We start from the raw sequence: 12,894 nt of genomic DNA on the forward strand, positions 1-12,894 counted from the left end.
GTGGGGGCATGTAATATGTTTTTCATCATTAGGTCTACTTTGGTATAGGATACTAGGTGTAGATGTCATTATGAAGAACCTAGAAGTGGATGGACATTCCACACCAAAGTTCCTGAAATTGCTCTAGAAGTTCTCCTTGACCACCTTTGCAGTGTGATGTGATGGCTCCCTGTGTAGACCTAACAGTTACGACACTGCATGGTCATCCTCAATTTTCCTGTGTCTTCCACCACCAAGCTATGAGGCCCTAAAGGAAAGGGTTTTTCAAATTTGTAACCAAGCTTAGTACAGGTACATAACAAGTATTTAAAAGATATCAGTTGAATGAATGGACGAAATTCTACAATTGGTTTTACTCATAGCAACTTTGCCATCTATTCAAGGAACATATCACCTGAAATTGTTTGGGATGGCTTATCAGTATATTGGTTAAAACTAAAGTTTTTGATATAAATCAGCATGCTCTGCACAGCAATCTCTGGTATGGAAGATGTTAATAAGAGCTTTAGAAAGAGAGAGAAGGAGGGGGATCTGTGGTCATATAAAGTTGTAATTATTTTGCTCTAAAAAATATAACATATTTTGATGGACCTATTATTTCCATCATTTTAAGAGGATAGCAGAGATACAATAAGTTGCTATTTAAATATTGAAATCATACTGTAATCTGTAACCTCTTAAATAAAATCACATGGCTTCTTTTTAAATAAAAGAAATTGAGAGTTCCTGTTTATTAAATTACGGATCTACTTGGGAAAAAAAAGGCACTGGAAAATGTTATGACTCTAAATTAGAATGGAAACATAAAACTAACACTGAATTTTCTCTATACCGTGTAGAACAAACAAAGGTAAATTAAAGGTTCCAACCAAAAAAAAAAAAAAAAACCTAAGGAAAGAAGAGCTTCCTATGTTTGCTTTTTCAAATAATTAAAAAAATTTTTCTTAACATTTATTTATTTTTAAGAGACAGAGACAGAGCATGAGCAGGGGAGGGGCAGAGAGAGAGGGAGACACAGAATCTGAAGCAGGCTGCAGGCTCTGAGCAAGTGGTCAGCACAGAGCCTGATGTGGGGCTTGAACCCACAAATTGTGACATCATGACCCAAGCTGAAGTCAGATGCTCAACCGACTGAGCCACCCAGGCACCCCTGCTTTTCAAATAATTTTAAACCAAAGTACTTAGATACCATGTTAATTTCCCTACCAGAAAGGAACATGATTCTTCTTTCTCCATATGCATTGCTAAATTACTTGGGAATTAGGCAAATGAGAAGAAAAGGAATAACATTCTTTTAAATCAACCAGTTTGTTTTTCTTTCTAATTAAAACAGGTAAATCTTAACATTGCAAAAGATGTAGATGTTCTCATTTTCCTTTAACATCCTACTGGGTAGGGATTTTCCTTGTTTCCCTTAAAATTACTGAATAAATTACCTCTAAGACAGTGCCTCTTCCAAAGATGTTAGAAGATCCTGCATAAATGAACAGACTTGAACCTTCACTCAAACTCCTGCTGGTTGTCAGATCACAGGTGCTCAGGCCTGCACCTGCTTCACTCTGGCTGCATCTAAATGAAGCCACTTATCCTAGTGAAAGCAATCAGGTGAGCATCTAGGTTCATCTAGCTTACCAGATGTTTCCCATCATGGAGAAATGTTCTGCATTGATGGAAATGTTCTATATCTGTACTCTCAATATGTTAAGCCACGTAGTGATATGTGGCTATCAAGCCCTTGAGATAGGCCTACTGCAACTGAAGAATGGAATTTAAACTTTTATATCATTTTAATTTATTTAAATTTAAATACCTACACATGGCCAGTGGCTACACATTGGATGGTGTATCATGGGTTTGCATTAGCAAGGTGTTACCGTTAACCATAAATTTGAACCTTCTAAAAAATTATAAAACGTTCTAATATATAATTATATAAGTTGAAAAATATATCATCAGTTTTGCGCTCTAGAGATTAATCACTGTTAACATATGATGTGTATTTATTCTTCTAGACTTTTTCTTTCTCTCCAGGCATATAAACATACACACTCATAGGCAGATTTAAAAAAATGTATGAAGTAGAATCATACTATATGTGCTGTCCCACAGCTTGTATTTTTCTTAACATGTTTTGGCCACCTTTCTATGTTGGCATACAGAGCTCTTTATAGTTACACAAGCCAGTATATTCCCTTCTTTGCTAAGCCAGTCTCATTTTTATCATTTGTAATCAAGGAGTTCTGATTAACACAGGTGTGTCCAGGGTCCAAATTCACCTTTTAGATTAGCATGTTGGGGCCCTGAGAAGAAAAGAAGCAGGTGCAAACTCAAATGAGGAGAGTTTGCATGACAGGCAGAGGAGGTTAACATTTTACCATGTACTCACAAAGGAAATGACTGAAGGGTTTTGAGCAGGCAAGTGGCACCATCAAACCTGTCATTGAAGACAGTCACCTTGGTAGTGATCTGTCTTAGATGGGAGCACAGATCCTTGACAGAGACCTCAGTGGTACAAAGGTTTGTTTACACTTCAGTTACCAGGTACAGAACACCACCAATACTGCTGTTCTATCATATTTCTACAGCAAGCTCACAAAATCCTGTTCGGCTCTCTCACAACACAGTAGAAGTAAAATATTGTGTGTATGGTAAGTTTAGTTTTCAACCACTATTGTAAAGATAAAGTAATTCATTCATTAAACTTTTATTGATAAACTGCTATATGTCAGGCATTAAGGAAATAACAGTGCACAAAATGAAGTTCTGTCCACATGGGGGAGGCTATAAAAGGAGTAGTTTTGGGGGCTGAGGAAAATAAGAAGTTTAATTTTGAACATATAAATTTTGAGACGCTTATTAACCATTTAAGTGAAATGTCAAGGAGGCAGTCAGATGAATGAGTTTGGAGATACATTTTGGGCATTATCAGAGTATGTGATTTCCTAGTGAGTGAGCATATATAAAGAAAGAGGAGTCAGGAGATAGGAGGAATGTGCAAAAGAGACCACATAATGTGCTGACAAGAATAGAGCTGGAAAGAAAGTGACAGTGAGCCAAGAACTAGAATCTTCAAAGAATGGGGGACAAGTAGCCCAGGGCTCTGTGTAATTGCAACAAGGAAGCAGAGTGAGTGGTACTGATGGACAGCATGAGTTTCCAAGCTGAGTGGTTTTTAAGGTGAGTAGGACAACAGTCTAGAAGAGGCACCGAAGAACAAGGATAACACCTACCCTGTCTCCAACTCCAGTAGCACAAGGGGTGTGGGAGACAAAGCATGGCTACTGGGAGGGCTCTAGAGAAGTCATATAATTAAGAAAGCCAAGTTTATAGTAAAAAGAGGAAGACACTGTTCAGACAAGGTTGCGAAGATAAGGAACTTTACTGATAAACACTTGTGAGTTTTAGAGCTCATAGGGCAGCAGTTTAGGGGTCAAGGAAGGTGAGAGATAGGATCAATTAGGGTTGTATGGAGCTGGGTGGACATGAGAGACCATAGGGTGAGAGGTGACTAGAGTCCTTGTTTTTGAATGGTGTTACTATAGACAGGACAAAAAGCATGACAGAAGTAGCACCAATGTTCTGGGAGGCAGGTTAGTGGACCTGTACTGAGGAGGGAGGAGGACCCAGAGCTCCTCTATGTTGTGAATTAGCAAAATAGAAAGACTTTGGTGCTAATGCAGGAATGTGACATTTAAAAAATGTTCTTATGGTGAGAAATGTTTCCTAAGCCATGGCAATTTAGCATTACATATCCCTAGGCAGCATGGGTCCCACCCTAATTACAACAAATATGTGTTGAATATCTAGTATTATTCTAGGCATGGAAAAGGATGGAGAGAAAGAAAAGCAGTCATCTCTAGGAAACATGAAGTCTTCCCCCAGTCTTAGGCTAAGTTGGTCCCAAATGTATTTCATTAAGAAGATGTTATTATATTCCTCCTCCCAACAATCCTAAGACCACTTTTCATTTTGAGTGTTGGCCTGGGGCAGCTTTCTTCACCTTGTCTTTGGAAGGAATGTCCAGCTATGTGGTCAACCACATAACCTCAGAGCTTGGAGTTATTTGAACAGTTTCATTTAGAGAAGACACTGAACAGATACAGCATTTTTGTTCTTATGTTCTCTCTAAATTGAACTAAGATAAGAACAGGCATTAAGCTGCTTAGAGATTTGAATTAGAGGAACAATTATTCTAATACACATGGTAGCAGAAAGGCTCTCAGAGCCCATAATCCCCTGAGTCTTATGAAAAAATGTCACTCGCTGGATATCCATGCTTGATTGGAGGTTCTGCGAAGTAATCTAAGCCTCCTTTTCTCACTTTTATCCTTTTGGATTGATTTTTGTTTCTTTGAAAACAATTGTTCCATTTTGAAACTTTCTGAACACAGCACAATGCATAATCTGTATCATTTAGCACTCTAAATACTCTGCCATTATACTAGGGTTCTTATGATTGAGCATGTCTTGTCAATGGAAATTTATTCAATGAAATGTGAAATTACTTTAGAAGACACATTTAGAGCATTTAAGCCAGGCATGTTGAGCTGAAAAGATTTAGGAAGTAAGTTATATTCTAAATAGCTAATAATTGTTCATCACAGGGTACCTTTTCATTCTTTACTGATGCTTCTGCCTTTCGACCTCTCACAATGGCCACTAGAGGATAGGGAATCGACTATGGGAAAGATCATTTCAATGGTGTCTTCACATTTATGTGACATTTTAATGTCACAACTGTCTAACTAGAGTGTGCAGACGGGGTGCTGGTCCAAGCCCCATCAACTGACACTTTACCTCACATCATTACTCTCTTAGAATCTCTAAAAGTAGATACTGAAAGCTGTTAGTATTGCTGTTTGAGTCACCCAGGCTGAGCCCTATTCCTTCCTCGGCAGAGGCTCCTTTGTTTCCTAGGAAGGAGGGGAGTAACTCTATTCTCTGGGAATCAGGAAAAATATTTTAACTGAATACATTGAAGAGAAGGTTATATTGACCTGACATGTTCAGAGACTGAGAGGTATGAGAGACAGATAGCAATAATCAGGCCACTGTAATTCCTAAAGATATTCCAAAGAGCACCCTGGGTCCGGAAAACACATCGTTCCACCTGGGAGACCGTGACAACTCAGTGCACCAGACTGAGAGCCTAGTATGTGGTTGGTGCTTCATGTATGCTTGCTCAGTGAACGGATGAAAGAGTAGAACTATAAGATCTAGACACCAGCTCAACGGCGCTAATGCACAGACCACTGCACCTCCAGCCCATGTTCTCTCAAGTGCCTCAAGACAACCATACAACAAGGGATACTCTGTAAATTACCCCATAGTATATCTAAACCCCATTAGAAACTGAAAACACTTTCCTCATAAATATCTCTTTAGTTTCACTTTCTTTCCTTATAGCTATAAAACTCCTCTTCTGAGACATTACAGGTAAAGGAGGAGTTGATGTAAGTAGGTAGTTAGGTTATCTAGATTTCTGAAAGGAAAGGAGATCAAATATTAGAGTTGCCTTTGGGTTGCTTCTTCCCCATGCTTTTCTCTCTCTTGTTAAAATATATCTAAGAAAGGAAAGGTTGAGTTTGGTTGGACATGAACTCTAGAACTCATGAAAGCAGAATTTAAAAGATCCCAAGATTGAGCAGACATGGGTCTAAGGCATGAAAACCTAAAAAAGAAATCTGTCTGGGTGGTTAAGCCTCTCAAAAATGAAGTTTTAACAAGAGAGAGGAGGAAAACACCTTGAAAGAAACTCTTTGGGCTGTATGGGGAGCTTTCTGATGGGACCAAATTTGGCAACCAGATACATAAAGGTGAAAGGGAAGAAAGCTGAGATCACCATAAAACAGTGAATCTCTTTTATAGTGTGTTCACATGTTTAAACTCCAAAGTAAACTGGCTAACAAAAATTCTGCAATTAAATTTGATGCAGCAAGATAGAATGATAATGTGATTTTGATGGAAGATACCAAGAAAGCAGAATTCTTCATTTATTTGCTGTATATCTTCCCTGTCTAGAGAAAAGATCCTTAGATTTATAAAGTTTGAATGGCATTTGTCCCAAATGTAAGCAGTGATTGAAGAAAGAACAGAGTTGCTTTAAGTGAGTTTAAATATGCTTTTAAGAGAAATCACATCCAGGATACCGAAAACTTGCAAATCAGAGTTTTAAGAAACTACTGAGAAGAGAAGGAGGAAGGTTGGAATTGGACAAATATATTTACCAGTTTCAAAAAGGGAAGCATACAGAATTAAAAGCATTACTGATGATGACAACTGAATTTTAGGTTTATTCTGGGCTTGATTGTAGAATGGATGTTATAGGGCAACCTCCTTGCTCTTAGGAGAAGAAGCATTGATCTCTGAGCCAGGATGGGTTTGCTAAGCATGAATCAAGTCATCTCAAACCAATCTTATTTCATTTTTTAATGGAGGACGAGATTAGCATAGCAGGAAAATGGGTTATTCATGGTCTATTTAGACTGCATCCAGGAATCTGGCACAAGGTGACCTTGAGAACCTGGTGGACAAATAGAAATGTAGACTGGATGACAGGTATACTGAATATTGGATGAACTCAAAGTGAGTTTACTAATGTATCAGTAGTAATACTAATAGAGAAATCTAGGTGTGCATTTTTCAGTCTCATGCCAATGAATTAGAAGTCAGCTCTATCAAATCTCTGAATGATGTGAACTTTGAAGGGATAGCATATATACTGAAAGACAAAATGAGAATCCAGAAAATTCTCAACAGTCTGGAATGAAAGACTGAATTCAACTTAAAGAAATTTCATAGAGATAACAGACAGAAACCCCAACACTTGGGTCTAAAATATTCTACTGCTCAAATATTGGCTGATAGTGACCCGAGGGACATAAATGTAAAGGAACAGGATTTAGGGGAAAAGCCTGTTCACTCTCAGATGTTAACTAATTTGTCTTTCTTGGAAATGCTGCTCTCCATTATTTTTCCTCTTTCTGAATCTCGAACCTCTCCATTTTCACTATGTCTGGGCACATCTTAAACATTTAAAATAAACAAAATAAAATAAAGCACAAAACCACAAAACACAAATTAACCCTCCCACCCCGGGTTTTATTACTGCCTTGAGTGCACCCTTTTTTACTTTTCTGCACTGCAAAGATGCTCCGGGGTAGCTACATTGGTTCCCTCCACTCTCCTCAAATTGGTCTCATTAAGTCATCAGTGACCTCCTAATTGAAAAATGTATTAAATATTTTTCAGTCCTAAGCTTCTGTGATGTCTCTGCAGCATTTGATATTCCTGGTCACTTTTTTATTCTTGAATTTTTCTCTTCCCTTGGCTTCCTTTCTGTTGCAGTTACTTTCCTAGTCTCAGAATTCCATCTTGTCTCAACTCTCCTCACATACACAATCCATTCTACCATTAGTCTAGGCTTTCTTCTCACCATCTGTGGTGGGGGATCTCACATCCTCCCAGGGTTTCAACTGTCTCCTGTACGTTGAAATCTTTATTTCTTACATGAACCTTTTTCTTGAGCTCTAGACTTTACTTTTCACTGAACTTCTCCAATGGCTTCAATTACCACCTATACTTTGACTATTCACTGGTATATAATTGTAGCCTAGACCTCTCCACTGAACTCCAGACCCTTATTTCTAAATCCATATGCAACACCTTCCTCTAGATGTTTCTTAGGCATCTCATACTCATGATTTTTGATCTTAATTATCACCCACTCTTCCTTTTCTGAAGATTATGACCCAACCACCACACTGTTATTTAAGCCAGAAAATGAAGGATTGTTCCTGGTTCTTCCTGCTACTTTCTATTTCACATTCAGGCAGACTCCAAGTCATACCTCAACTAAAGCACTCTTCCTAAAATACAAATCTATTGATTTCCTTTTTCAAGGGGATAAAAAATCCCAACACCCTAGCATGCCACCCAAGATCCTGACGACCTGGAGCTGAGTCTTCCTTAGCTTTCCAGTCTCATCTCATAGCTCTTCCCTAGAAGTATCCAATGGGCTAATTGTACATTCCTTTCTTTTTTTTTTTAAATGTTTTATTTATTTTTGAGAGAGAGAGAGAGAGAGGGAGACAGAGCGTGAGTAGGGGAGGGGCAGAGAGAGAGGGAGACACAGAATCTGAAGCAGGCTCCAGGCTCTGAGCTGTCAGCACAGAGCCTGAAGTGGGGCTCGAACCCACGAACCGTGAGATCATGACCTGAGCCAAAGTTGGGCTCTCAACTGACTGAGACACCCAGGTGCCCCTGGACTAATCATATATTTCTACTAAAAGTAAGTTTACCTACATTTGGCTTGCTATATATATCTCCTTGTGCCTATTTCTATGTTTTTTCCCTTTTGCTTCAGTTGTTCTTTCTCCCATTTCTATGCCTGATGAATTTCCTTAAGGCTTAATTCCTTATTTTCTCTACTATGCAGCATTTGAAACTTTCTCTTTTGTATTCACATTTTTTTCCCTATTCATTTTCCTATTGTAGTGCATAACACAGAGCAGTAATTACTTGTTTTGCATGACAATCTTTACCACTAAACTGTGAGCTCCACGAGGAAGTGACTAAGTTCTATTAAGTTTTGTAGCCCCAGAACTTAGCATAGTTCCTGGTACACAGTGGACACTCAATTCATGTTTATGCAATAAATTGACTCAATGTGCACGAATACTGCAGTGTCACTTACATAAAAGTTTGCTCTCCCCCTGGATCAATAGTTCTGCTTTTCTCTGGGTTGATCAGTCCATATTGAGAATAGTCTGTTCTGATGTGATGCTGCACTTAAATTGAGGCAGATATAAACTAAAAAACATTGGGGTGCCTGGGTAGCTCTGTCGGTCAAGTGACTGACTCTTGGTTTCGGCTCAGGTCATGATCTTGAGGTTCATGAATTCAAGCCACACGTTGGGCTCCACATTTACAGTAGGGAGCCTGCTTGGGATTCTCTCTCTCTCCCTCTCTCTCACTCCTTCCCTGCTTGTGGTCTCTCTTGCTCAAAATACATAAATAAACTTAAAAAACAACATTGAAGAAGAGCAATAAGGAATATAACACCATGTGGAAGGAAAAATGATTGAACAAATGGGAAATATTTGTGTAAGGTGTCATGAATTGAAAAGAAAAGTAACTCCCTATTGTCATAGTAAGGGCCTGAGAACAAGCCACGCCTTTTCTAACAAAACACAACTATGGCAGAATTAAGCACAGTAACAGATTATTTGCTGCTTCTCTCATTGAGAGGTGGAGTCGAATTCTCCTCCCTTTGAAGGTGGTTTCTGTGACCAAATGGCATGGAATGAAAGGGACACTGCAGAACTTCTAAAACTAGGTCAGAGGAACCCTTGAAGCTCCACTTTGGTCTTTGAGAACGTTTAATCTTGGGGTGCTCCTGCTGTAAATTCAGTCGCCGTGCTGCGAGAGGCCCAAGGCATAGGTGCTCTATTAGTGCCAGTGCAACTCCTGACGGACAGCCAGCTTCACCTGCCATCAATTAGTGAACTGTTGTGAATGCCCAACACAGAACCTTCGGATAAATGCAGCCTCTGCCAACATCAAACTGCAGCCCACATAAAAAGCCCAAGCCAGGACCAGACAGCCAGACCCTTTTCTAATTCCTGATCCACAAACTTAAGTACAAAGTAAAACTTCTCTTTCTTTCTTTTCTTTCTTTCTTTCTTTCTTTCTCTTTCTTTCTTTCTTTCTTTTTCTTTCTTTCTTTCTTTTTCTTTCTTTCCCTCCCTCCCTCCCTCCCTCCCTCCCTCCCTCCCTTCCTTCCTTTCTTTCTTTCTTTCTTTCTTTCTTTCTTTCTTTCTTTCTTTCTTTCTTTCTTTCTTTCTTTCTTTCTTTCTTTCTTTCTTTCTTTCTTAGAAACAGGCTTTTTTTTTTTTAATGATTATTTATTTTTCAAAGAGCTAGAGAGACAGAGTGCCAGCAGGAGAAGGGCAGAGAGAGAGGGAGACACAGAATCCGAAGCAGGCTCCAGGCTCTGAGCTGTCAGCACAGAGCCCAAGGCGGCACTAGAACTCACGAACTGTGAGATCGTGACCTGAGCCGAAGTAGGCCGCTTAACCGCTTAACTGCCACCCAGGCGCCCCAAGTAAAATTTCTTTTCACCATTAAATTTGGAGTTTTAAATGATTAAAATGGCACGGTTGGTTACACAGCAATGGAGTCCTAAAGCAACAACTACACGTGTTGATTGATTGAAGAGTGACTTGGTGACAATAAACTGTTGTGGAAAAAACGGATGTCTTACTCAGATCTCCCCCTTCAAGAAAGGACTTGCTGCCCAGCTGCTAGGAACGCAGCTAGCTGGCGGCCTCCAGCTGTTCGCGCCTCGAATTCTGAGCTGTGGTCTTGCTCTTTACAGGGCAGGCACCAGCCAATGACTAAACAAGGCAGTGCTAGCCGCGCCCATGCCAAAGTTTTTCTTGGAGTGTCCCCAGTCGACAGCTGAACAAGTGGTACTAAGGCCTAGCCATCTTTGTCCAACTGGGGACTCTAAATGAGCAAACTCTGCTCCAGAGCTCTGCACTGGACCAGCAGAGATCTCCTCTGGTCTGTGTCATGGACTGATACCCACAACCTGCCCAATACTGCCCCTGTCTCTTCACAGGTGTTAACTCCCCAGTGAGCCTTGTGCACTCCTATTCCGTTTCAGTGTCTGCTTCCTTGAAAATACAACATATAAAACCAACCGGCATTATCTTAAGAGAATTATAATAGCAAAGAGCAACTCTTAAGACTTGGTGGCCGAACAAGCCCAGCGATACAAATGTGGCTGCTGGGTTTTGGCTTTGGGTCATCGATTGCCTTACTATTGTTTAAGTAAAACATGGCAGTGACCTTGGTTATTGGCTACCTAGACAGCAAGATTGAGACTGCAAATACAAGGAGGGGAGGAGTGGGTTACACAGCGAACACCGGAGTCTTGATTTCGTATCTGTCTGAAGACAAGCGGCAGAACTCAATGGAATGATAAACATCTCATAAAAGACCCAACTGGTCTTGTGAGACATTTGCTGATTAAAAAACCTCAGTCCAGGTTCACTAATTTCTCAACCCTGTCAGAAATCCTCACCTGATGCTCTCTGCCTAAGAATATGTGAGCTGAATAGGAAGGTCTAATGATTTTCAGGCATTTATGAAGAAGCCCTGAGATTGGATCTTCCTTGCAACGGTCAAATCATAGTGTGACAGAAACTGAATTTATCTCCTGTTCCTTTACTAAGTTCAAAGATGGCCAGTTTTATTTTATTTTATTTTATTTTATTTTATTTTATTTTATTTTATTTTATTTTATTTTTATTTTAATTAAATGCTTATTTTTGAGAGAGACAGAGTGTGAGCAGGGGAGGGGCAGAGGGAGAGGGAGAGAGAGAATCCTAGACAGGCTGTGTACCATCAGCACAAAGCCCCATGCGGGGCTCCATCTCATGAACCATGAGATCATGACCTGACCCAAAGTCAAGAGTCAGATGCTTAGCTGATTGACCCACCCAGGCACCCCAAGATGGCCATTTTTAAAGTATATGTGTGGTAACCACGAAAAGTGTGTGTGTGTGTGTGTGTGTGTGTGTGTGTAAGAGGAGAGACAGAGAGAGATTAACAATTAGTACATCATTTGAAAATGGGAATTTTATATCCTACTGGCATTCTGTCCTAAGTCTTTGTACCTTGGCCTCACATTTCTAGAACTTTGCCTCTTCGCTGAAAGTTGATATCACCCTTTCTGGGGAAGAGAAGAATGCCAGAAGGGTATGATCTTTCTGTCCAAATATTTGAAGGATTAATAGGAAATAGATTTGTTATAGCAAAACGTTGTTATAGCAGCCAAATGGTAGAAACTGGCCTAATATTTGGAAGCGGAACAGAAAATATTTTGCATGAACTTTTTGTCAGAACCGTTCAAAGGTGCCGTGGGTTGCTTTGATAGGTGCCGTGTTCTCTGTGTTGGGGGAAACCAAGCAATTACTTGACACACATGACACGAGATGGGATTCAAGTAAATCTGGAGCATTAAGGTTTTAAAGTCTCTTTATGCCAGAAATTCTATAAATACTGAAGAAACAGAAAGACAAATATAAAGGCATTTTGAGGGACTTTCCCCATTAAATACAAATATAACATAACAGGAATTACACTAGCATAATCAAATGTTAGTTCTGGTTCTCATTTTGTCAGGTATAAAGCTCTGCGGGTACCTTTAAAATTGTTTTTCTAATAAAGCCAGTCAAGCATGAAATAACTTCTAGCTGCTTTAGCAAAGACTAATAGAGGAAATTACCCTAATGAGAGGCTAGTCAAGCAGACTAAGATGATCCTAGAAGCACATGTCCTTTTCAGACAAGGCTGGTGGGTCCTGTGCTTGTTGCTGAGAGGTGCTGATGTTCCTGTTTTTCTAAAGAAAGGTTTGGGCAAACTTATCAGTAGGGGGCATTGGTGTTCTGTCAGCAGGAGAACTTGACTCGGAGAATAAGTGCACTTGGAGATTCCGAGCACTTTACAATGATCAACAAAGCAAAGCAGATAGGAAAGTACTTTCCTTACAAAAATCCACATAGAAATGTCATCTGTTCTAAATGAAACTTAAGGAAATAGAAGTACAGCACGTACATATTTGGTTTTGCCGAGACAAATGAAAGATGCTGGAGGCCTTAAATAAAATCTTTCTTGAGAGAGGAGAAAAAGATCACAGCAGCTGCAGATTCAGCATTCTCCAAGTGCTAGGAAATGAGAGGGGAGCTGAGTGTGCATCACGGGGGGATCGGTGCCACTGATGCTGCCGGCTCCCGTGTCGCTGTAATGAGAGTGAAACCAAACAGTTCTCTCTGTGTTAGATACTTCCCTAATACAACAAATACTGGTCTGTTTTTCTCTCTTCCC

General features: G+C 39.8%; 1 protein-coding gene across 7 annotated transcripts in view; it reads right to left on the reverse strand.

Moving 5' to 3' along the window:
* Positions 1-12,894, reverse strand: part of PLPPR1 (phospholipid phosphatase related 1) — a 590,773-nt gene that overhangs the window by 62,468 nt on the left and 515,411 nt on the right. The window contains exon 1 of one of the 7 annotated variants that reach the window (XM_015068979.3): positions 2,387-9,666. The exons of the other annotated variants lie outside the window; for them this stretch is intronic. The gene's annotated coding sequence lies outside the window, so the exon portion shown is untranslated. Of the gene's footprint in view, positions 1-2,386; positions 9,667-12,894 lie in introns of those variants that run through there. 7 annotated transcript variants of the gene reach the window in all.

This window comes from Acinonyx jubatus, chromosome D4 (genome assembly GCF_027475565.1).
Source record: "Acinonyx jubatus isolate Ajub_Pintada_27869175 chromosome D4, VMU_Ajub_asm_v1.0, whole genome shotgun sequence".
Classification (NCBI taxonomy): Eukaryota; Metazoa; Chordata; class Mammalia; order Carnivora; family Felidae; genus Acinonyx; species Acinonyx jubatus.